The sequence below is a fragment of the Equus przewalskii genome, chromosome 24 (genome assembly GCF_037783145.1).
Source record: "Equus przewalskii isolate Varuska chromosome 24, EquPr2, whole genome shotgun sequence".
Lineage (NCBI taxonomy): Eukaryota > Metazoa > Chordata > Mammalia > Perissodactyla > Equidae > Equus > Equus przewalskii.
In genome coordinates, this window is record NC_091854.1 from 31,444,922 (window position 1) to 31,467,926 (window position 23,005).

At 50.0% G+C, this 23,005-nt stretch overlaps 1 long non-coding RNA gene across 1 annotated transcript; it reads left to right on the forward strand.

Annotated features, from left to right (window-relative positions):
- Nucleotides 1-1,181: 1,181 nt before the first annotated feature.
- On the forward strand, nt 1,182-20,075 carry LOC139079110 (uncharacterized). The gene is made up of 3 exons (XR_011532423.1): nt 1,182-1,409; nt 3,758-3,962; nt 19,893-20,075. It is a non-coding gene; the product is annotated as an uncharacterized lncRNA (long non-coding RNA).
- The last annotated feature ends 2,930 nt before the right edge of the window (nt 20,076-23,005 follow it).

Below are 23,005 nucleotides of genomic sequence, written 5' to 3' on the forward strand. Positions count from 1 at the left end.
AGTTCTGGAGTCTGAGTTGGAATCCCATCTCTTTTACCTAATATCTGGGCAGATTTGCTTAATTTGATTTGCTTTCTCATCTGTAAAATAAACACAGTAGTACTGTTGCCCTGGAAAGACTGTTGTGAGAATTAAATGAGACAAAGCACAGGAAGCACTTAATGCGGGGCATCCACATAGCACATACTAGGAAAGGCCGTGCTATAGTAAGGTTGGATGTCTGTTTCCATCTTTTCTACATCTCCCAGTATGCTTTGCAGCATAAGCCAAGTGGACAGCAGCTAGGATGACCATACAATTTGTCATCCAAGTCAGGATGTTTGTGTCTGGGATAAGCTAGCCCTGGTGGTCTAGTGGTTAAGACTTGGCGCTCTCACCACCATGGCCCTGGTTCGTTTCCCGGTCAAGGAACCACACCACCCATCTGTTGCTTGTCACACTGGGGTGGCTGTGTGTTGCTGTGATGCTGAAAGCAATGCCATCGGTATTTCAAATACTAGCAGGGTCCCCCATGATGGAGAGGTTTCAGCAGAGCTTCCAGACTAGACAGACTAGGAAGAAGGACCTGGCCACCCACTTCCGAAAACATTGGCCATGAAAACCCTGTGAACAGCAGCGGAGCATTGTCTGAAGGTGAGAGGAAGGTGAGAGGATGCCGCAAAAAGACCAGACAGGGTTCCGCTCTGCTGTCCACAGGGGCACTGGGAGTTGAATCGACTTGATGACGCTAACAACAGTCTCTCCTGGGGAAACTTGGATGTATGGTAACTTTAGTAGTATCAAGAATGAATCCTAGACAGCAACATTTTCCAGGGAGGGTCATCAACCTGAGATACAGTTCTTGAGTTCAGGAGTAACTTCTCAGAGGACCCAGAAGTATAAAATTGTGGTCCATGATGAATGAGAGTTCTTGACAAGGACATCGTTCTTAGAAGAGCTGGACCGTCACATAAAGCTAATGTCTAGCACGCGTATTTCCTTTCTGCATTTATAACAACGGAAACTTTTTACAAGCTCTTTGCAGGCAGCACTCAGCTTTCCTCTAATCCCATATCTGTAACGCATTTCACAGAGATGGTGGGAAGATGGCATTTGAGGAACCATCTTAATATAATTATATGACACGGATTATTACCCCAAGTTGAAAGGATGACTCTCTTTTTCTTTATTCTGTGCCAAAGGAAATTTCAGGAAATGAGTTCAAGCTGGAATCTTCCATGCTGCCACCTCAGCGCTGGGGAGACAGAGTCTCAGGACCCAGGAGCACACGCCCTGTGTCACATGCCCTGTGGTCAGCAGAACCAGGCTAAAGTTGGCCATGAGGAGTCCTTCAGACTTCAGATGAGGCCCTTCATTTCTAACCCCGCCAGGTTTAGGGGAAGAGCGGCCCGGCCCCTGTGTCGCTGGAGGTAAGCCTGGGAGGTCGTGTGTCCCTAGGGGCACGCCACTGGAAGGGGCACTTACTCATCCTCAACAGGCACCTCTGACCTGACAAGTGACTTCAGAACTTGACCCTGGAGATTTTCCCTCGATATCGCTAAATCAGAGAGGACCTCCCTCTGGGCAGGGTGTGATTCAGGCCCCGGCTGTACTGGACAGGTGGTTGCCTCCACAGCATCCCTTCCACACACACACCCATGGCGTTACAGTTGTGCTGTTTGGATGGACTTGACCATATCCAGCTCTAGAGTCCCAAGCCGTCAGGATCATCTCATCGTCAGGACCGCTTGGCCACTGTGGTTCAAGAGTGGACATGTGACCTAACTTGGCCCAACAGAGAGAAGCTTGGGGTTTTTCTTTGATTATTTGTAAGCGTATCGCTCTCCCCCTGGTTGTGGACAAAGAAACATGTTGCTCCAGGAGATGCTGGCAGCCATCTTCATGAAGCTTTGGGTCGGTGTTAATTTTGGAGCCCTGATTCTGACGTTAGAGCAACATGAGCTTAACATTCTATTTTGTCACTTACTAGCAAGGGACTTTGGGCAAGTTTCTTAACCTGTCTAAGCTTTCATTTTCTCCACTGTAAAAGGGGATTAATAATAGTATCTGTTACATTGAATTGCTCTGAGGATTACTTTAAACTGTTTAAAATATGTGAGAGCAGAGAACTCAATGCCTCACCCACAGTGGGCTCCTAAGAAACATTAACTCCACACCCCGTGTCAGACTAGTATGCAAGGACCGTCCCCACCCCCGCCCCATCCAGACGCCACATGTGTGTGTGTAGTACAGCTCTTGCGCAGTGCTGACGTTTCTGCCTTTTGTGTAGACGCAGCTTCTCTACTGAGGACCTAGGATGAAACCACCCCCGTGCGTGAATGAGGAGGCATAGCCTGCATAATTGTGGGGTATAGACAAAGCATGAGGCAGGAAATCAGAACTTAGAAGGTGGGGCTTAGACAGTCAGGAAGATAAGAGAGGGAATTGTCGATTTCTTGGCTTATTCTCTGGGATCTGGATGTCAAAGAGTTTAGGAGGGACAAGGGAGAGATGGTTGCTGCTCCAAGGAGCACGCCGGGCGCCAGGCAGAGGTGTGCTGTAGGAGCCCTCAGGGTGAAGAGTGGGCCATGTGCTATAAGCCAGGTCATGAGGCTGCATGCCCGTCTCTGTTTTGATTTATGTTTTGTTTGTACCAGTCTTAAGAAAAATGTGTTTGAATGTGCCAGTCTTTGCTAGTGAGGCTTACTGGGCAACCCCTGCGTGGGCCCATGTTTGAGCTGCAGCATTGAAGAAGTAGTAACATCCTGTGTGGTTAGTGTGCTCACGGCAGGTATACAGTAGAAAAACCTCAAAAGGCAAGAGGTTGGGTGTAGTGGCTGGCCTCCTCTTCCTCTCCTGAAAGTCCTCCATTATCAGTCGTGGAGGCCCCATTTTTTAAGGAATCAGAGTGGTCTCCTTATTCATGACTGGCAGTGTGTTGGTTGGAGCAGGCCTGCAGCCCAGGGTTGGAGAGTTTAGTATCCAGCAGGAGTTGGGCCAGAGATCAGAGCTTGAGCAAACGGTCTGAGGATCAGCCTGGGACTCCAGTTTTAGGAGGCAGCCAGCACACAAACCATAAACTGGAGGGAAGAGGCACAGGTCACTGGAAGCGGCAGATACAGTAAGGGCAAGGCTTCAACTCAACAGCGTCATTCAGAACGTTCTAGAAAATCGTTTACCGATTCCAGACACCACCTTCTGGCGGGAACAAGGCTGACAGTTCCCCTCCATAGTCAGTGGAAGCTGCATGAGTTTCGTCCCTCCAACTCTTAGTCTTCTGGGAGGCCACCTCCCAAGCATGATGTGGAACAGTAGTTTTCAAACAGTGAGCCGCAGAGCGCCTGGGAGCTCTGGGGACCTCTCGGGGTCAAGAACAGATGGGGATGAAGATGGGAAGGCAAATAAAAAATAGGCAGGCTTCAGGGATTTGTCACCTTGACTCTGGGAAGTTCCACTTTCCTCTGTTTTGATTAGTGCCTGGGAGAGAGTCTGGCACAAATTAGCACTCAGTAAAAAAATGAACTAATGTTTTAGATATGGCAGCTCTTCACCAGTTTCATTTGATTAAAGGATTCCACCGCTAAAAATATAAGTATGAAAGTTTCTTCTTTGGAACATTCTTTGAAGAAGACATCTATCTCATGTAAGAAGGGCTTGAGTCAACACTTGTTTGGGGGTCTCTCCTTTTGGACCCAAAAGCTAACTCACTTTCTGGGTTAGGAAAGAAAGTCATCAGAGGAGGTGACATATTTGTACTCTCCTTTCTTGCCCTCCCGAGACTGTGCTGACAGCCAGAGAAGAGTGTGTTATCAGAGACTGATTGGCATTCTCCGTGTAAGATCTGATTCCTCCATGGTGGTGGTCTTTGTTTCCACGAAGGACAAGAATAAAATAACTCCCTCCGTGGCTCCATTTGAAGTGGCTGCTATGAGTCAAGTGTTTCCACATGTTGTGTCATGGAGTCCTCACTGGAAACCCCACAGGTGGGTATTATTATTCTCCTCCTTTAAACGAGGCAAGTGAGGCACAGAAAGATACAGTAACTTGTCCAAGCTCACACAGTTAGAGAGGTACACACAGGGCTTGAGCCATGTCGGCCCGTGCTCTGTTCATATTGGCTTTTATTGCCACAAAAGTGATTTTGGATATTATGAGACTCACTTTGAAGGGTCATGGAGAACAGAGATCCGTCACGAAGGCAGGTTCCATAATCTCCTCCCCTAATCATCTTTCATTAAATAGGCTGGACACTTACACGCTTCAGGTGCTTCAAGGCAAAGGGGGCCTGGAGGCACAAGCCGGGCTCCTTCTTCCCACCCATCCGTTGGTAACTTGTGGCAGCGCCCGTGAGAAATCATCACGAGTCGGGGTCAGGGAAACACGTGGAACAGGAGGGCAAGGGAAAGAGGGGCTGGGCACTGCCTCCTCCTTTGTGGGGCAGATCAGCCAGCAGGGGGCGCTGGCCTTGATGGGCCCAGAGATGTAAGGCTTCAGACACTCCTGGTCCCCTGGTTGGGTTAACTCCTGGGGTGGGTGGGGCGGAATGGGGCCAACTGAGTTGAAATCCTTGCTCTACCTCAACCATGGGTGGACCTTAACTAAAGTACTTAATCTGTCCAAACCTCAGTTTTATCTTCTATAAAATGGGGATAATTCTTCTTATGGTTATTGTGAGGATTACATAACATAATAAATTAACATGTCAGACATAAAATAGGTCTTCTGTGAGTGGTTTCCTTGCACATGCTCTCCTCCAGAGTCCCCTTTCCTGTCCCCAATCCCCACCTTGAATACTGGCTACCAGGCTGCATTTAGCTCCAGGGTTTCAATTTCTAGAAAGCTGACTGAGGGGGCTTTCCTGGTTGCCCTCAGGAGTGTTCGACTACATACCTAGGAAAGGAGAGCGATGGAAATGGAAGTCAGCAAAAATCCAGCAAAAGTGGCGGAAAATCATCGCTAGGACTTCCTTAGACCAAAAGAGGAATTGTTCCGGGGCCGGGGCTGCGGGAGGTCTGTCACACATGGCTGGTGAAGAATCCAGTGCGTGACAGCAAGAACAGAGACTCATCTGGATCTCAACGAAACGCTGTCAGGACTCACGCCCTCTATTTTCTCTCTCCATTTTTCTGCATGAGTCATCGCCTTTCCCTCCAGACCAGCTTCCTTCTCTTGGTGGATATCCTGGCTACAAACTGTTTGCAAATTCCACAGCTTGTGTCTTCTTTCCACCACCAGAAAAAGACTGAACCACCCTCTCTCATTGGTGTCAAGAAAAAATAGGGGGCTCAGCTGGGGTGATATGCTTACCCCTGGTCTAACCCACTATGACATGAAAGGGGGTTTGCAAGAACATCGTGACACTTACTCGAAATAGATAGATGGAGCTGGGATAGGAAGATTTCTCGGAATAAAGGGAATTCTGTTGCTAGAATAAGAAGGACGGGTGCCAGATAGACAAAGCAACAGACGTCATTTACGGAAAGTCGAAGTCCCACCAACAATGTGCTCGACTGATCACACTCAAGAATCTCTCAAACCAGGAAAGGGCTACACTGTCCAGGTGAGATGTCCTATCCGAAGGTTCTCAGGCTATCCCGTGGGTACATCTAAATTCCTGGGGGACAAGGGCCCAGGGTGCGTGTTGTTTCCGTGGAGAGTGTTAGTCTAATCTAAATGATGATTGGACTGGATGCGTCGGAGACAGCCTGTCCTGTGAGCGACGTGGTCTTTTCTCACCAGAGCTGAATGGACCAGGCATGGCGAGCTTACCTGAGGCTGGGCAACCTGTTGTTGCGTCAGTGGTCTCCGAATTCATTCATTCATCAGTCCATCAGTCCGATAAATACTTATCAAGTGACAGGCATTGTTCTAGGACCAGGCATACAGTGTCCCTGCCTTCACGGACCTTAAATTCAAATGGGAAGACAGATAATAAAACGATAGATGTTGGGCGTCATGAAGAATATAAAGCCAGGCGAGAGACCAGAGACTGGCTCACATAGCCTGACTCTGGAAGAGAAGATGGGTAATCAGATTTCTGAAATCAGGTGCTGGGAAGCTGAGTCAGTGAGCTGTGAAACCTTGGGTAGCCTTAGGATCTGAAGCCCCCAGATTGGGTCAAGTGTGGCACAAGCAAGCAGAAGAAATCTCTCTAGAGAAAGGAGGTAGAAAAAAGAAGTGAGAGGGACAAGCAGCTCCCTGCAGGTGGAAGGAGAAGCCTCCGGTCCTGATTTCTCCTCTTGCAGTTCCAGTCTCCAGGAGGCCCAGCTTGGACTTCCCCCAGAAGCGGCGGCATGCTGGCCCCAGCCTGCACTGGCTCAGGAGAGCCGTTGTGCGCATGTCTTCCCGACACTGCCTTCAGCGACATGACATTTGTAGCTTGCAATCTGCCCGGGTGGGAGTAGTTACGCTATGGAAATTGCGAATGCTAAAGGGGTGACCTTCACAGCTGCACGCCCACCACCTCACAAGAGGCCTGGCACCCGGCCACCTTGGCCTGTGGTCACATATAGAGTGTGTTTAGTCACTGCATGGGTGAATTGAACTCTGGATCACTCACAGCTAACCTCGTGTGCCAGATGCTGTGTGCCAGGTGTTATGCTAAGCACAATGACTGTATGTTCTCTCATATAATGCCAGAGCAACCCTGTGAAGCACAGCTACTATCCTCCTCTTAAAAATAAAGAAACAGAGGTAACAGAGAGGGCAAGTAAGTTCCTGGGGCCATACAGCTAGTAGGTGGCAGGACAGGGCTGAATAACTAGAGTGAATGGTCCCCTTGCAGGCGGTCGAGCAGTAGTGACACAGGAATGCAACTCCCAGACTCTGTGGCTTCCTCCTCCGGATGGACGCACTCAGCAGATGACAGGGCTGGCGACGAGGCTGGATTCCACACCTGGCCTGGGGGGGTGAATGGTGGAGAAGTGGGTCACGGGCAGTGTGTGGCTCCAGTTGTCTGTGTGTGCGATTCCAGCTGGTCTGAGTTCTCCTGAATTGGCAGCCCTGCTGTGAGCCATCCCTCTCTGTTGAGCCCGACCTTCAGCTGCGACTTCTCTGAGGGGTCTGTGCCTCCTTCCACTCCTGGAGCCCGGCCATGTGGAGCCAGCCTTTGCAGCTCACCAAGGTGTTGTTTTTATGTGGGTGCAGCTGCAACTCCCAGAGGCATTTCCTGGGGCTGGCCTAGCGCCTAGCAAGGGTTTGGATGTGGCCAGACTTGAAAGCTGAGCAAACCTCAAAACCCGGGGGTTGGTAACCCCCTGGAACCGGCAGCTAACGCAGCTGCCAAGGACCCAGCAGCCAGGAGGCCATTAGGCTGGGTCTGGCCCACGGCTGTAGCCCAGCAGAAGTCAGGAATGAAGCTCTCATCTCTGTAACATAATGAGTTCTCCCTCAGAAACCTGGGTGCCACGGTCCTGACCAGTGACCACACGCCTGTCTTGTTTTCCCAGCTCAGCAAGAAGGCAGGCTGAGCCCAAGAAGACTGGCAATGCCCCCGTGGGATCAGGTTGCTGTGTGTGGACTCCAGGCCACGTGGGGCCATAGGGGACCCCATAGGGGTGGGTGGACAGAACGGATTGCTCTGAGCCGGGACACTGGGCTTTGGCATCAGTCAGACCTGAGTTCAAATGTTGCCAGCTGTGGGATGACAGGGCCAGAACTTAACCCCCAAGTCTCCGTTCCCTCCCCTGCAAAATGGGGAGAATCATACTTATCTCACCGGGTGACTGTGACAACGCGTTGTACCTGCATCATCAGCACACGAGAGCTATTATCATACCAGATCAATTTCCGTCACAGGCTAAGGCAGGGACACTAATTCAGGAAATCACAGACTCTGAGAAAGTTAGTATATGGTGGCATCTTAGAAATGACTCAGCCCAATTTCCTCACTTCACAGAGGAGAGAGTTGAGGCCCAGAAGGATTAACTGCTTGTCAGGTCAGGACTGGAGTGGCCTCCAGCACCCCGGCTTTCCGGCTCACCCACGCGGCATTCCCAACTGGGCATCAGGCTGTAGCCGGGACTGAGCATTTGCAGGCTTTTGAGAGGTGCTGGTTCTGTGGTGGGGGGGGGTCTAGTGACCAGGACATCCCCCAACATTGAGCTCCCCATCCCTCTGCACTCCTGGAGTAGAGCAGGAGCTCAATAAACGTTGGTTTGAGTGAATCAGAAGCCCGGGATGCCCCTGAGAAGATAGAGGTGCAAGGTTTCAGCACTAACCACCGCGATGCTTGGGCCCAGCGCTTCAGCCGAAGGCGGCCTGGAGGGAGGAAATGGAATTGGATAGGCCGGGGGTCCGGGTCCCGACAGCTGCGTGGCTACACTCCAGCTGGTCGAAGTTAGCCGAGTCACCCACTTCCTCTGAGCATGTTTCCTAGTCTGCAAGATGGACAGTAATGCCTGCCTGGCCTTTACAGGGAAGCCGTCAGGATTCAGTGAGATCCTCTCATTGCCTCCGACATAACCAGCATGCCTGGCAGCCGGTGTGTGGTGGAGACGAGCCTGGACTCGGAAGCCAGATGGCCTGGGATCCAGCCAGCTCTGCTGCCTACCTACTAGCTCTGTGACCTACTAGTGACTACTGTTATGTAGTCTCTCTTGCCTCACTTTCCTCATCTGTAGAAGGGGACGAGACTATTCACCTCCTAAGATTGTTACTGAGACCACAAGAATTACTCGTGTGATATCTGAGAAGAGTGCCGAGGAAGGAGTAAGCGCTCAGTGAAACGCCAGCTCCTAAGATGTCTAGCTCAGGGGTGTTTCCAGCTTACATCCTCACACGCCCCTGTTTGCAGGGTCTGTTGGCTCCCCCGTGGGCCCTTCCTCACCTCCCTCTTGGCCGACTCGTCCCCACCCAGTGAGCTGGGAGCTTCCTCAGACTCGCCTGCCTTCAAATGCCCAACGGAGGGAGTGAACGAGGCTCCACCAGGCTCCTCACACTCACCTGGTGGCGCCTGGCTCTCCTCTGTCAACCCCAGTGACACCCTGGCCCTGGGACCCTCACCAACCCTCCTCACGCCCTTTCACTTGCCTCCAAGGTGGCACTCTCTGAGGTCACCCTCACGGAGCTTCTCAAATCCGAGCTCTGTGCTGGGAGGATGGGTCCAAGTCTTCCAGCCTCGCCTTCAGAGCCCTCGTGCTGACGCCACACAGCCTCAGCCCTGGGAGAAGCCTTGCTGAGTCTCCTACCTGCCCGCCGTGCTCAGGCTCTAACTTCCACACCCCAAGGCCTCACTCTGACTCCCAGGGACACAGATCCGGGTTCACAGCAGCTTCCTTCCCCTCAACCCGGCATCAAAATCTGTCAGGGAGGGGTGGCCTTGCTGCACATTTCCCTGTGGAAAGGAGTGCCCGGCCCCCTACTGGGGCATATCTGGGAAGACCCAGTGGCTCTTGCCAGAGCAAGGGGTCTACTCTGAGCTCATGCCTGGTGGAAAGGGTAGAAAGGGGCCCCTCAACATATCGGTCCACCTGGGACCTGTGAAGGTGACCTTACTTGGAAAAAGTATCTTTGTAGCTGAAACTAAGGATCTGGAGATGAAACCATCCTGGATTTCCCAAGTGGACTGTAAACCGAATGACAAGTGTTTGATCGGAGACAGAAGAGAAGCCGACACAGATGCACAGAGGAGGCGAAGACAGAGGCAGAGGCTGGAGGGATGCTGCCATGAGCCAAGGACACCTGCAGCCACAGCAGGGGGAAGAGGCGAGGAGGCTTCTCCTCCAGACCTTCTGGGAGGTGGGGATCCTGTCAGCATCTTGATTTCCGACTTCTGGCCTTGGGAGCTGCCAGGGAATAATTCCTGTCGCTTTAAACCACCCCATTTGCAGTGGTTTGTTCCAGCAGCCCCAGGAAACTAATCCCTGGTGTCCACCCACGCCGAGAACAGGCTGGCAGCTTCCGCATCCTGTCGTGCGGACGTTTATTAAATGTCGATTCCCCGCCTGCCGGGGCTGAGCCACGGATACTGAGAATGGTACAGCGCGCCTTGTTAACCACAAAGTGCTCCACATACAAACGGGACCAGCAGCTGTTACGATGCTTGATTGTACAGGCTCCTACTCTGAAGGTTGGCCTGGGATTTTAAAGTTGTTGGAGCTTAGCCTTAAATTTGCCAAATTCAGGCAGTGGTAATACCGAGCTTTAAATTAAGCCCTTCCTGCCAGGTACAGGTCTCTCTGCTTTCCATGTGCTGTTTCCCGTAACCCTCACAGCAGCCGAGGTCCCTGCAACAGAGATCACCACGCAGGCATGAGGAATTTCGAATGCAGAAATCAGATGACTTGCCCCAAATTCCACAGGAACCAGATGTCAAACTGGGGCCCCTTGCTTACCCACCAGGCCGTTTGACCACCGTGGCTCGCCAGTCACTTAGCTAGAGCTTAGACACCAAGCGCCATCTAGATGCTGGGGCCACAAGGGTGAGTACATATCGTCCCTGCCCAGGAGACAGTAGGAGAGAGAAAATGTAAATAAAGTATAATATGACTGCCCAAGTTCCACGTGGATTAACGGTGAGAAATGAGTCTAGAAGTCGGTTGGAGACTGATGTGGGCAAGCATCAACGCCAGGGTGAGCGGTGTATTCCTCAGGCGGGGAGGGCCACAGAAGGCTTTTGGGTGGGGTTCACAGAGTGAGTGCTGGTGGCGGCGGCTGCCGGGAGAGCCAGGAGGAGGGAATGTGCACAGAATCTGCTTTGACTCCACTGGACCCGGTTCATCAGGATGCTCAGGGCTTCTCTGTTCCCGGCGCTCCTCCCTGGCCTGGTCTGCTGACACTCACCTCACTCTGGGCCTAGGGAAGCCCCGTGCTTTCTCTCTCGGCTCCTCCCAATCTCCCAGCAAGTCTGTCTGTGACGGGTCGGTTCTCTTTCAGCCAGTCCCTGGACTCAAGTCTTTGCTGACTGACCAGGTCTCGCAAATGGCCTTCTCTTCTATAACTCCCTTTACGGTTCCTTCAACCTGGACCGGATTAGCATTCTTTCCAGTCTCCAACTTCCGACTCTCTTCTTGTTCCTGGTAACCGGCTCTCAGCTGCTGTGCAGCTGCGCCGAAGCAGTCATGGAATTATTCATCAATTTTTATTGCCCGCTCTCCATGCGTGGGGCTCTGTGTGGCTACTAGGGAGGATGAACAGATGTGCCCATCTCCTCCACTCGACAGAGACTTGATCTTCTTCTTGTGTCGGCCCAGTGCCTGACTTTTAGAAGAGGTTCAATATTTGCCAAATAAATGAAGAAGTGAATGAAGAAATAGTTTCTCTGTTTAATGAGCTTATTATCTAGTTGGGAAGATAGGTACGGCAATGTCTTTCTCATCGACATCACTGAGGAATAAAAAATTTTCTGTAAATGAATTTTCCAGATAAGTGAAACTTATTCCTTTAAATACCAGAGTATGTTTATCTTGGGCATTTTAGGGGAGAAAATTTAACTTCTTCCTTTCTTCAATTCTTGTATCAGTTAGGACTCTTTATGTTGCCAGTAGCAGAAAACCCAATTGAAACTGGCTTTAATAATAAAGAGAACTTTCTTATCTGAAAGCCAGGGGTTCACACTTTCAGGCGTGGCTTGATCCAGGGCTCAGACACTGTGATCAGGATGTAGTGTTTTTGGTTTTTTTCTCTCTCCATTTCTGGCCTTTCTCTCCTAAGTGTTTGCTTCATTCTCAGACAGATTTTCCCCTTGAAGTACAAGATGGTGCCAGCAGCTCCCAGGGCTACACTCTTCCTTATTCATGTCGATCAGGAAGCAAAAAGTAACCCTGGTACCTCTTATAGAAGAAGGAGGTTTGTCTTTCTCTGAAGACTCAGACAATGTCTCTGATTGGGTCACACACTCACCTTTGAACCAACCCCAACAGGGAGGGTATCGGGACACTGTGATTCCTTTGGGCCAATCAGGGCCAATCCTGGGGTGGGGGGGGGGACAGTCATTCCCAAACACTGGGACTGCGCACAGGGAAGGGTGAGTCCCCAGGAATGCAGAGAGGTGGGAAAGGATGCTCAGAAGCAACCAGCCAGTGTCTGCAGCCTCCTTCCCTTCCTTCTCGTCTCTTTCTTTCTCACCTTCTTTCTTTCTCTGCCCCGTGGCAAATTCTGTGCCAGGAGTGGAGGCTACAGACACGAGAACATGTTCCCTGCCCTTGAGGCCCTTCGGGGCTGGTCAGGAAGTGAGATGAAAGCAATAATTCTAGCAACAGATGAGTGCTAATAGTAGAGAGACGGGAACACAGAGGAAGACAGCAGACGGCGTTGTTGGCCTGGGACCTAGAGGGCTTTCCAGAACTGTTAAGACTCGAGCTGATTTTGTGGACTGAGTAAGAGGTCCTCAAAAGGTCAAGAAAGGAAGTGGCACTCCTGTCAGAGGGAACAGAAAGCGCGGCTCCAAAGGGATGTGAAGGACTGAGGTGAATTCCAAGGGGGTCTGTGTGGCTGGAAGAGAGGCGAGGTGGGGCGTGGAAGAGAAGGGAGGGGGCTAAGAGAGACGAGGCATTCATCCGTCCTCCACTGACCTGGGCTTTGCACATATATCGCCTTATGTAAGTCTTACAATAGCCCAATGGGCATGTGTTATGGGATAAAGTTATTTACAGCCTTCCCTTCTCTTTTGTCTACTTAGCATCTTTCTCCACTCCTCCTTCCTCTCATCTCTGAGGATAGAAAAGATAAAAATGGCAGAGACAGATTTTCAGAAGAAAAGCAGTGAGAACAGTAAAATCCCCGAGGGGCTGTCCTCTGTGAGAAGATGCGACGCATTGGGAACATGGGGGTGGCCATGGTGAGGAGAAAAGGGATGTGCTCTCACCTGATGGGACAGGGAAAGGCGGGGAGAAGTTTCCATTAAAGGAGAAGGGGAAGAGACAGACCCCCCAGGCTGGATACCCGCCTCCAAGAGGGAGCCTCCTGTTGTAGATGGCACAGTCTCCATCAGCCTAGGTCCCTGAAAGATGCATGGAGCAGAGCACCCATCCCCACGCCCTCCACTAAGTAGGCTTTGCTTGAGCTAGAAAGAAACTTCTGTTCTGTGAAGTCACTGAAATCCCCGGGTTAGTACACAGCATCTTCTCTCCTGCTGGAACTGATGGGTGTAAATGGAAGGCTCCTGCGGGAACCAGGCCTGCTCCACAAGGTGGCTTGCACGGTGACGTTCTGACGCCTGGTCCATGACTCACCTACCTGTACGGCACGTTCCAGGACATTTTAACTGCCATGATGCCAGCTCTGTTCTCAGATGAATTAGTTTTTTTCCACTTATAGCTGATGTCGATAACGACGAGGTCCTCTCTTCCCCCTTGCTTAGAGGACACCTTGCGGCCAGCCATTTCTTCCTGGCTTTTTGGCCACATGCTTTATTCTCCTTTGTCTGTTTCTGATTTTCCACTGTTAGAGCTCTCGGGTCAGAGTGGCAGAGAGGACCTCATTACTTAATAAATTTCTCAGAAAATGTTAAGATTCACTTGTCCAAGTCCTTCATTTTACTGATGACAAATCACAGGCCCAGGAATTCAGTCATCTGCCCAGGGACACACTATAGTTAATGACAGAGATGGTCCTAGAAGCCCAGAACTAGGGTGAGGCAAGCGAGGCCCCTACTCTCAGGGGCTGGCCCTGCGCTCATGAGGGAGCCCTCTGAGATGCTCGTTCTTCTCTAGAAGAAATAGCAATGTTTTCCGCTGGCTAGCTTTCTCTGCCTGCTTCCCACTCCTAGAAGGTCAAGAGCAAAGTGACTCTTTTTTGTTTTGAATTGTCTCAGTCTGTTTTAGTTCATGCTGACATAACTCCCTTATGGTCCTTGAATTGGATTCTAGTCCACTCCGTTAGACAAAAGCTACGTCTAACATTCTTTTTTAGACAGACAGGCTTCTCCTTCCTGACTTACTCATAGCATAGCCTTCTGTGGGGCTGCAACCTGCAGAATCCTACAAGCCCCCTGTCTCGCTGAGAGGGTCTGCTGGGTGTGAAGACACCTCAGTCCTCCCAGTGTCTCCTTTACTCTCACCCACCACCACGCTCACAACACTTCCGACACCAGATGAGTGGGTTTGTTCCCACATCACGCAGTTCTGTGACACCAGCTGGGTGTCCTGCAATTTCACTCCGTTTTGACACTATCCACCCGGAGACAGAGTTAGATCCCACAGCCTCAGGGCTCAGTCCCGTGAGACTGCCCCCGTTTCAAATGCCAATCACAGGGCGTGGGTCCCCAGGTTACCCGCAACTTCTGTCTGACTTGGCTACAAATTGGAGGTTCCTGTGACCTCCTCCCCTTTGGACTTGATTATTTGCTACAACAGCTCACAGAACTCAGGGAAACATCTACTTACGTTTACCAGTTTATTAAAGGGTGTGATAAAGGATACAGATGAACAGCCGGATGAAGAGATGCATAGGGCCGGGTCTGGGAGGGTCCTGAGTGCAGGAGCTTCTGTCCCTGTGCAGTTGGAGTGTGCTACCCTCCTGGTACTTGGATGTGTTCACCAGGCTGGGAGCTCCACGAACATCATGGTGTAGGCTCTCTGGTGACCACCCCCCATCCAGGAGCTGGCCCAGAGTCGCCTCATTGGAACAAGAGATGCTCCTATCACCCAGGGAACTCCAAGGGATTCAGGAGCCCTGTGTCAGGAACTGGGGTCAAGGTCAAATATTAGGACAAAAGATGCTCCTAGCGCTCTTATCAGTTAGGAAATTCCAAGGGTTTTAGGAGCCCTGTGCCAGGACCCAGAAAATACCAATGTATGTATTTTTCTATTATTTCACGTTAGATATCCCCTTAAATTAAATATTTCAGAAGTCTTAACAAAGAGTCTTACAGCCATATCCTTGATTTGTTCTTTGCCCTGAGCCATTTCTTACTTTGAGATTCTTTGACCCTCTGGAGAGACTGAAAATGTGAAATCATTTTATTTTTCCAATCTAGGAAGTCCTGGTTCTTCTAAACGCCCTTTAAATTCTGCTTGCAAACAGAGCAGTTCCTTCTTGAGCTCATCTCTCCGTTACTACGGCTGAAGGCATCCAGCTTACACTGTTGACATCTGTTTGGAGATCTCTTCAGCCATTTCCACAAGCCTATCAGTTGTTTTCTATCTTTCACGTTATTGTAGGCAACACCTTGTCAATTGTGTTACTGCAGCCCAACACGGGTCATCATTTTCCAGCCTGCTATTCTAGTTTCTTCAGTGATTTTCTGGTCTGCACTAATGATGTACTCGTCATTTTTCCAGGCTTTGTTAACAGTTTCCTCATAGCCTTTCCACCTTCTCCTTGCCAGCCAGTCCCAAAGCCAGTGCCGAACTTTGTTCTGAGTTTCTGTTACAGCTACATCCCGCTTCTGGTACCAATTTATGCATTGGTTATCTATTGTTGTGTAAGAAACCACCCAGAAATCTTCCTGGCTTAAAAAAAGTAATGCTTCTTTCCTTCTTAAGATTCTGTGGCTTGGCTGAGTGGCTCTTCTGATCTGGGCTGGCTGGACTGGAGCTGGAGAAGGATCTCTGATGGCCCATCACATATCTGGTGATGAGCTGGAGCAACAGGGCTTCTGGGCCACATGTCCCCAGCATCTAGCATGCCAGTCCAGGCTTCCTCACACGGAGGCTGGGTTCCAAAAGCAGATACAGAGGGCAACCCCTTTTCCATGATCTCTTTGCAATTCATTTGTTAATTCCCAAGTAGCCAAAGCAAGTCATCTAGCCAAAGCCAGGTTTAATCAGGGGAGAAATGGATGTGATGATGGGAGCTGCAAAATACGCAGCCATTCTAAAAACGTATAATATAATGTAAGCATTGTTTTGTGGGATTATTTATGCTTGTTTGGGGGGCTGCTGGTTGTCCAGTGTGATGGATAATTTTATGTGTCAATGTGACTGAGCCACAGAATGCCCAGACATTTGGTCAAATACTACTCTGAGTGCGTCCGTGACAGTATGCCTGGATGAGATGAACATTTGAGTTGGTAGACTAAGTAAAGCTGATTGCCTTCTCTAATGTGAATGGGCCTCATCCATTCAGTTGAAGACCCGAATAGAAAAAAAGCTGAGTAAGAGGGTTCTGCCTGAGTGCTTGAGCTGGGACATCAGCCTTCTCCTGCCCTCAGGCTGGAACTCCCACCACCAGCTCTCCTGGGTCTCAGGCCTTCCAACTGGGACTTGCGTCTTCCGGGTCTCCAGCACACAAACTGCAGATTTGGGACTTCCCGGGCTTCATAATTGCATGAGCCACTTCCTTGTAATAAATCTCTTTACACACGTATCCTGTTGGTTCTGTTTCTCTGGAGCCCCTGACTAAAGCGTCCAGTGTTCCTGGCATGGTGGGACGGGCATGGAACCATCATGCCCAACGCTGAAGCAGTGATTGTTACACCCAGGCACTGTTCTGAGTGCTTTGCTTCTATGAGTTCATTTCATGATCATAACAGTCCTACAAGGCAGGCATTTTTACTGCACCCGTTTATAAAAGATGAATTGGAGATACAGAGAAGGGAAGTAACTTGCCCAAGGACACACAGCCACCAGTGATAGGACAGGACGTGCAGCCAGGCAGTCTGGCTGTAGAACTTGAGGTCTAATCCTACACTTCACTGACTTCCTAAGAAGGAAGGAGTGGCGGAGGAAGGAGCAAGAGACAGAGAAGCAGCAAGAGGAAGGGAGCTGAGGGATGACGTAAGAGGGGTCTGCAGGGGGCTGACGTGGGCACTTGCTGGGGCGTCTGTCTGGATCACAGAAGGGCTTCTGCCCACCAGATGTCTCTGGAGCTGTGTGTGCACACATTCTATCCCTCTCCCCTGACCCCAGAGGGTCAAACTGGATCCAGCCTGGGCCAAGAATAACCTCTCAGGAGGTTGGAATTGGGACTGAGAGATTCAGATTGGCCTGGATTGGACGTTGTAACCAGAAGAAGTAAACTCAGGAGCTGTGGGGCAAAGTCCTGCCCACCAGGTGGCCTGGAGAGACTGAGAGAGGAGGCGCAGATGCAAGGAGGGCAGAGGAGAGGCCTGAGAGACCGAGAGAGGAGGCGCAGACGCAAGGAGGGCAGAGGAGAGGCCTGGCGGGTCTCTGAGACGCCCTCTGTGCTCAGTCAGCCGAGCTCAGCACCTGCCTCATCCCGCTGTTTGGGTCCACGAGGTTCCCCGATTCCTCCCCTTCCTGCTGTGTTAGAGACTATTGACCTGTGGTCCTTAGAACCCAAAGGCTGAGGGATTTCGTGCCCCCGGGAAACAACTTTAAACCTGATATGAAGGTGATGGAAGCCCTCAGAACCATTTATAAACAGAGGAGAGGAGGGCGGAGTCTAATTGTTCTGTCTGGACCACAGTGTGGAGGCAAGAGGGAGGCCAATTTGAGCTCAGCAGGAGGCACTCCCCAACATTAGCACTGTCTAAAAACAGAGCAACCTGAACCCTAAAGTGGGTTCCCTGGCCCTTGGGTGGCACAAGCCCAGAATGACCCACAACATGACAGAGGAAATTCAAGCCCCAGGAAGGACCGGAGTTCGACTAGGCGATGACTTCTGGGGTCACGGCCGCCATGCGATGTTGCGATTCTGTGCCTCTGCACTGGGGCCTGGACATGTCTCTGCCAGGAGTTTGTTTCTGCCGAGGAGCCATTCCTGGTTTAGAACGTGCAGTTGGACCAGCTGCCTAAGGGACAGTCGCTTCAGCGGGAGAGCAGCCAGCTGGCTCGCTGAGCCCCGCCCAGCCAGGGCTGAGGTGGGACAGGCCTTTCTTGTCAATGTTTCCTCCCCACTCCTGCCAGGATGGGCCAGCCAGCTCCTGGGGCAGGTCGATGAGCTTCTCTCCAGCGAAGGCCCCAGGCACGGAGCCCCTGAGCCGCGGTTAGGACTCAGGCCTGTCTGGAAGCCCCACGACTGGCTTCTGCTCCCCCACACACCCCGTCCACACCTCCTCCTCTCCCCACACCACCCCCAGTATAACAGGTGTTTCACGTTCTACAAACAGTAATTCCTTATTAGTAAGGAAATCCAGAAAGCGTAAAGATAACAGAAATTATTCAAAACCCTATCACTCAGGATCGCCCCCCACTTGCTCTTTTGGTGACCGTTTATGGATCTCTCTCTCACACACGCGATAATTTAATGATCTCGTCCGTGGAGCTATTCTGTAAACTGCTCTTCCCCATTGTCGCCTCTCCTGGACTTGTTCTCTTGCTGATAAGCACAGTCGACCTGACCAGGCCCCTCTTCCCCTCCTGAGGGTCTTCCTGCCTCACCTGGATGTCGGCGGCTGCTTGTGCATCCCTCTCGACATCAGTACCTGAGCAGAAGCTCCGCCGACCCTGCGCTGGGTACCACGGCCAGGTGCGGGCTGCTCTGCTCCCTGGGCCCCTCCTCTTGCAGAGGCTTTGGAATGAGCAGCCATGAGGAGTCACAATGAAGGGCAGTGACAACAGCAATTTCTTTCTGCTCCTTGGTCGGCTTGTCACTCTTCCCTCTTTACGGAATGCTTGGTTTCTCTCACTGTCCAGCACCAGAGCTTCAGAGCCCAGCTGTGGCCAGGGGGACGGCAGGCTTCAAACAGCTTGTCGAGGGAGTTTAGCATCTTTGGCACAAAAGATACTGTAGGAAAAGGACTTGAGCGTGGCTTTGGACCCACAGACTCTTGTCAAAGGGGAGTGAGGGCTTCTCAGGCAACAAGGATGGTGCCTGATTCACAGGGACGGTGCCCCATGGGTAGGCTGTCATCTGTGTCCCCACTGGAATGTTCCTCTTGCTGGGTGCCTGACCCCCTCCTCAGGGCCTTATCCTCGAACAGCAATCAATGCTCCCACCCCTGGGCCTCCTCTTTGGATTTTTGTTTATCCAGGTTTTCTCATCCTCGGCACTGTTGACATTGCGCTGGATAATTCTCTGCTGGGGAGGGCTGTCGGGGGCATTGTAGGATATGTGGCAGCATCCTTGCTCTCTATCTGCTGGATGCTGGACCACTCACTTGTCACCACCAAAAACGTCTCCAGATATCGCAGGGTGTTCCTGGGGCACAAAATCGCTGGGAACCACTGGTATGGAGGTCAAAGGGCGAGCACTGCAGCCAGACCAGCCCAGACTCAGGTCCCGGCACTGCCTCTTACTTAACTGTCACCTCAGCAGAGGTGTTTTACTGTGTTTGGACTTTGGTTTTCTCAGCGTTACAATAGGGGAAATAACAGTTCCTCCCACAAGGGGTTAGTGACGGGGTTAAATTACATGAGGGACATAAATTGGTTAGCAAAGGGCTCAGTGAATTATCCCATTTTATTTTTCACAGTAATTCTTTGAGGCAGTGTCACTATCCCCATTCTTCAGAAGAGAAAATTGAGGTTGAGGGTTATTGGTCAACTTCCTCAGTCGGTAACTTCCCAGCCACGCCTGGAATAGGTCACTCGTGTGCTGAGACACCCCTCAAGGCAGGGGCAGTGAGCAGAGTCTGGGGTGCCACAACCCGCGGACCGGCTGTTCTGGTTAACCCCAACATGCTTCACAGATGTGACCGTTTTCTCTGCGAGCCGGGTTGTGCGTCAAAGCCTTTTGTAACTCCAAGTCATCGTACAAATGACAGCTGTGATTATGCCACAGAACTTATTATTACTGTGATTATCCTGCAGAATTATTATATAGAGTGTCTGTGAGGATGTAGCAAATGGCCGAGGGAGGGGTGTATTCACTCTGTGGGGCTGGACCTCCTGAGCTTTAGAATCCCTTTCCCTGTGTAAGACTGAGTGGAGTCAACGTCTCATGAATGAGGATGCTGAGAACGAGTGTGGATGATGAGAGGAGGGAGAAAGGTGGAGAGTAATTAAAGCTGAGGGATGGAGCGGGGGATACGACCCCAAACAAACAAGCAACTGGGGCAGACTGCAGCCCGAGATGGTCAGCTGGGGGCTGCTTCACCTGATGATGGCCCTCTCTTCCCTCCACCCTAGGCTTCCAGAATCAGGACTCAATCGTGGGTGAAGAGGAGGATGAAGCGATGAGTGAAAAGCAAAGAGAGCCAGATGCTAATGGCAGAACCTAGGTGGTGGGTGTTCACTGGAAAGTTATCTCACCTTGCTTTGTATGTTTGAAATTTTTCATAATAAAAATACTTAATCTCTGGAAGAATAAAAGATGAAGTAAACGAGAGAAAATATCTCAAGACCAGAGATCCTGTGGCTGCAGGTACCAATCGGCCTCATGGCCCCCTCTTCTCTGACCTATTGGAAGCTTCAGCCAGACAGACGCTCCTGGGCTGAGGCCACCCAGACTTCAGCATCATGTCTGTGGTCCTGGGACCTGGGGGTGGCCTGGAGAGGGGGTGGGGGCAGAGGCAAGGCTCACCGGGTCACACCCCCAAAGGCTGCAATTTGGTTGCTGAGCTTTCTCATTTTTCCTTCCCCCATCTGTCTGACATGTGTGCAGAAGCCCCTGGAAACAGCGGCCCCCTCGATGGGTCCCTGCTCTGGGCCTCTTTCTTTGCCTCCTATCTCAGCTGTGGCGTCGCTGGGCTCCAGACCCTCACAAGCCCGCCCGGCCTCTGATGCTGACAGCAAGTTAGGACAGCCAGGCTGTGGGAGTCTATCACAGCTCCTGCTGGGCTCACCTACAACACGCTTCTCAAATGTGTTTACACTTTGACCAGGAACCAGCAGAATATATTTCTTCCCTTTTGAATTTTAAACTTGAAAGTACACTAATTTTTAAAATAAGATTTTTTGTAAAAAGCAAAACATTTCCCACAACCCCTTCATTCTAATGCGTTATTTTCCTGTCTGAAGTATCTGTTGGCTGAGAGCACAGACTTTGGGCAGGCATGGGTTCGAATCCCACCTCTGCCACTTTCTGGCTACATGACTGAGGGTCACTTCCACAACCTCGCTGAGCCTCATTTTCCTCACCGATAGGGTGACAATTCCTGCTTAGCGTTGTTTTGAAAATGAGAAAATAACGTGTGAGAGTCTTCATGTGATGCTTGGCATAGAGTACGTTCTCAGTTAACGGTAGCTATTAATATCATTATCCCCATTACCTTTCCCTCTTATCTTTTAGTTCTTGTTTCAGACATCCAAATTTTTACATGGTCGAAGGCATAGTTTACTTACATATAGAATTTTTGATTAAATTTTTGACACCAGGAGGCGCTGGCTGTGTGACTGCCAAGTACCAGGGTGACGTTATCAATCTCTCCGGAATTTACTTACACTGATCAAACTCACAGAGGCTGAAATATAAATCCAAACGTCAATTTGTTGACTTACCAAGAGAAATATAACTGCCTCAATTATCACACACAAAAAAAGGAGAAAATGTAGGCTGAGGGCGTAATGTGTTTTTAATCAATCGAGGTTTCCTGATCTGTACAGTGTTGGAGGATGGGCTGGTTTAACACAAGGCTGGATGTTGACTTGCAATTTAAGAGAACAAATTCTCTTTCCTACAGCAAAGATGCCAGGGGCTAAGTGAACATAGTGCTGGAAGAAATTTTACAAACCTTGAATATCACAAGAAGCTTCTAGATACTTCTCAATAACATAAGATTTTTAAAAATCTGATTTAAATTTATTTTTTATCTCTCTATCATTTATTATGTAAATAGCATAGGCACATGATTGAAAACTCAGCAAGTGTAATGAAAAGTGTGGAGACTTTCCATCGATGTCCCACCGTCACCACTTTCCCTCCGCGGGGAAAACCACCATCGTTCGTTTCTTATGCATTCTTTCAGAGGTGTTTTCTGCACACACGAGCAAATAGGATATGCCACAGTTAGATCGCAGTTTTCCCCACCTGTCCAGGCTCTTTGGTCCTGGTGCTTCTGAGGGCACAGAAATGTAAGGTTTTCCAGCTTCCTTTCCTTATCTTACGACAAGGGTAAGGACCAGCTAGTGCTCTGAAGTGTCAAAAAGTTCTTAAGTCAACAACATTATTTCTTCTCAAGCTTTCTGATTAAACATCATTGTGTCTGCCTTGTGGTCTATGTTTGATTTTAACGAAGGCTGAAACAAAGATTCTGTTTATTATTTCTGTTTCCACACACTGAACAATAGCAGTAGCATATCGTACAGCGCTGAAGCCCGGATTAATACAATGGACAGTGCAGATCAGAACGTGCACACAGGTGTGACGAGGTGCTTTTTCTGGATAGATCACTTAGGAAGTCAAACAAAATGTCAAGTAAGAAACCACAAAGAAATAAGGAACAATGCGACTTCAGAAAGAAATAGTAAAAAACTATGATAAGATATATATATTTCTCTACGTAAAAAGCAAACCAAAACCAAAAAATGAATAAGATCAAAAGAGAAAGACAAACTTGGCAGAGTATTTGCCGAATATGTAGCCAAAAAATGGATTCTATGTAATGAACATTTGCACTCATATCGGTGGGTGCCCATCTTATTTTGAATAACTTTTTTACGATTGGGGAAATTCCCCTGTTATGAGTTCAGCCTCCCCAGTGTCGAAGTTGAAACTCAAATCCTCGGACTCCCTTTCAGCTAGACATCAGGTACAACAGCATGAGACTCTGATTTTGAAGAGAGCAGAGAAAGGGGCAGGCCTTCACAGAGCTTCCATTTCCCTGGTGCCAGGTCACATCCCGAACACCGTGGGGCACGGAGGAAGATGTGCTGATTTTAGAGTCTAATTCTCAGGGGGAAATCTTATCTACTGTTTTTTAGAGGGATGGCTTAGCTAATTCCAAGTACTTCCTATAATTTTTTTTATTCTGCACAAATATTATGAATATTTTATTTAAATATATTTTTAATGATGGACTGTCTTAAACCCTGGTCAGTTGTTGGGGAAACCGCTAGAGAAGCCGTCGGGTAGCAGATTTCTGAAGATGGCCACAGTCTCACTCATCCCACATGCTGTTTTACAAAGTGACCTTGCCATGCCCCCATCAAGACGTGGAGGCTAATTTCTCTCACTGAGAATCTGAGCCGGCCTTAAAAGTCACTGATAACCAGCAGAAGGCAGCAGAAGTGATGCTGTGTGATTTCTGAGGCTAAGTCAGGAAGCATGCTGCATCTTCCACCTGGCTTTCTTGGGTCTCTCT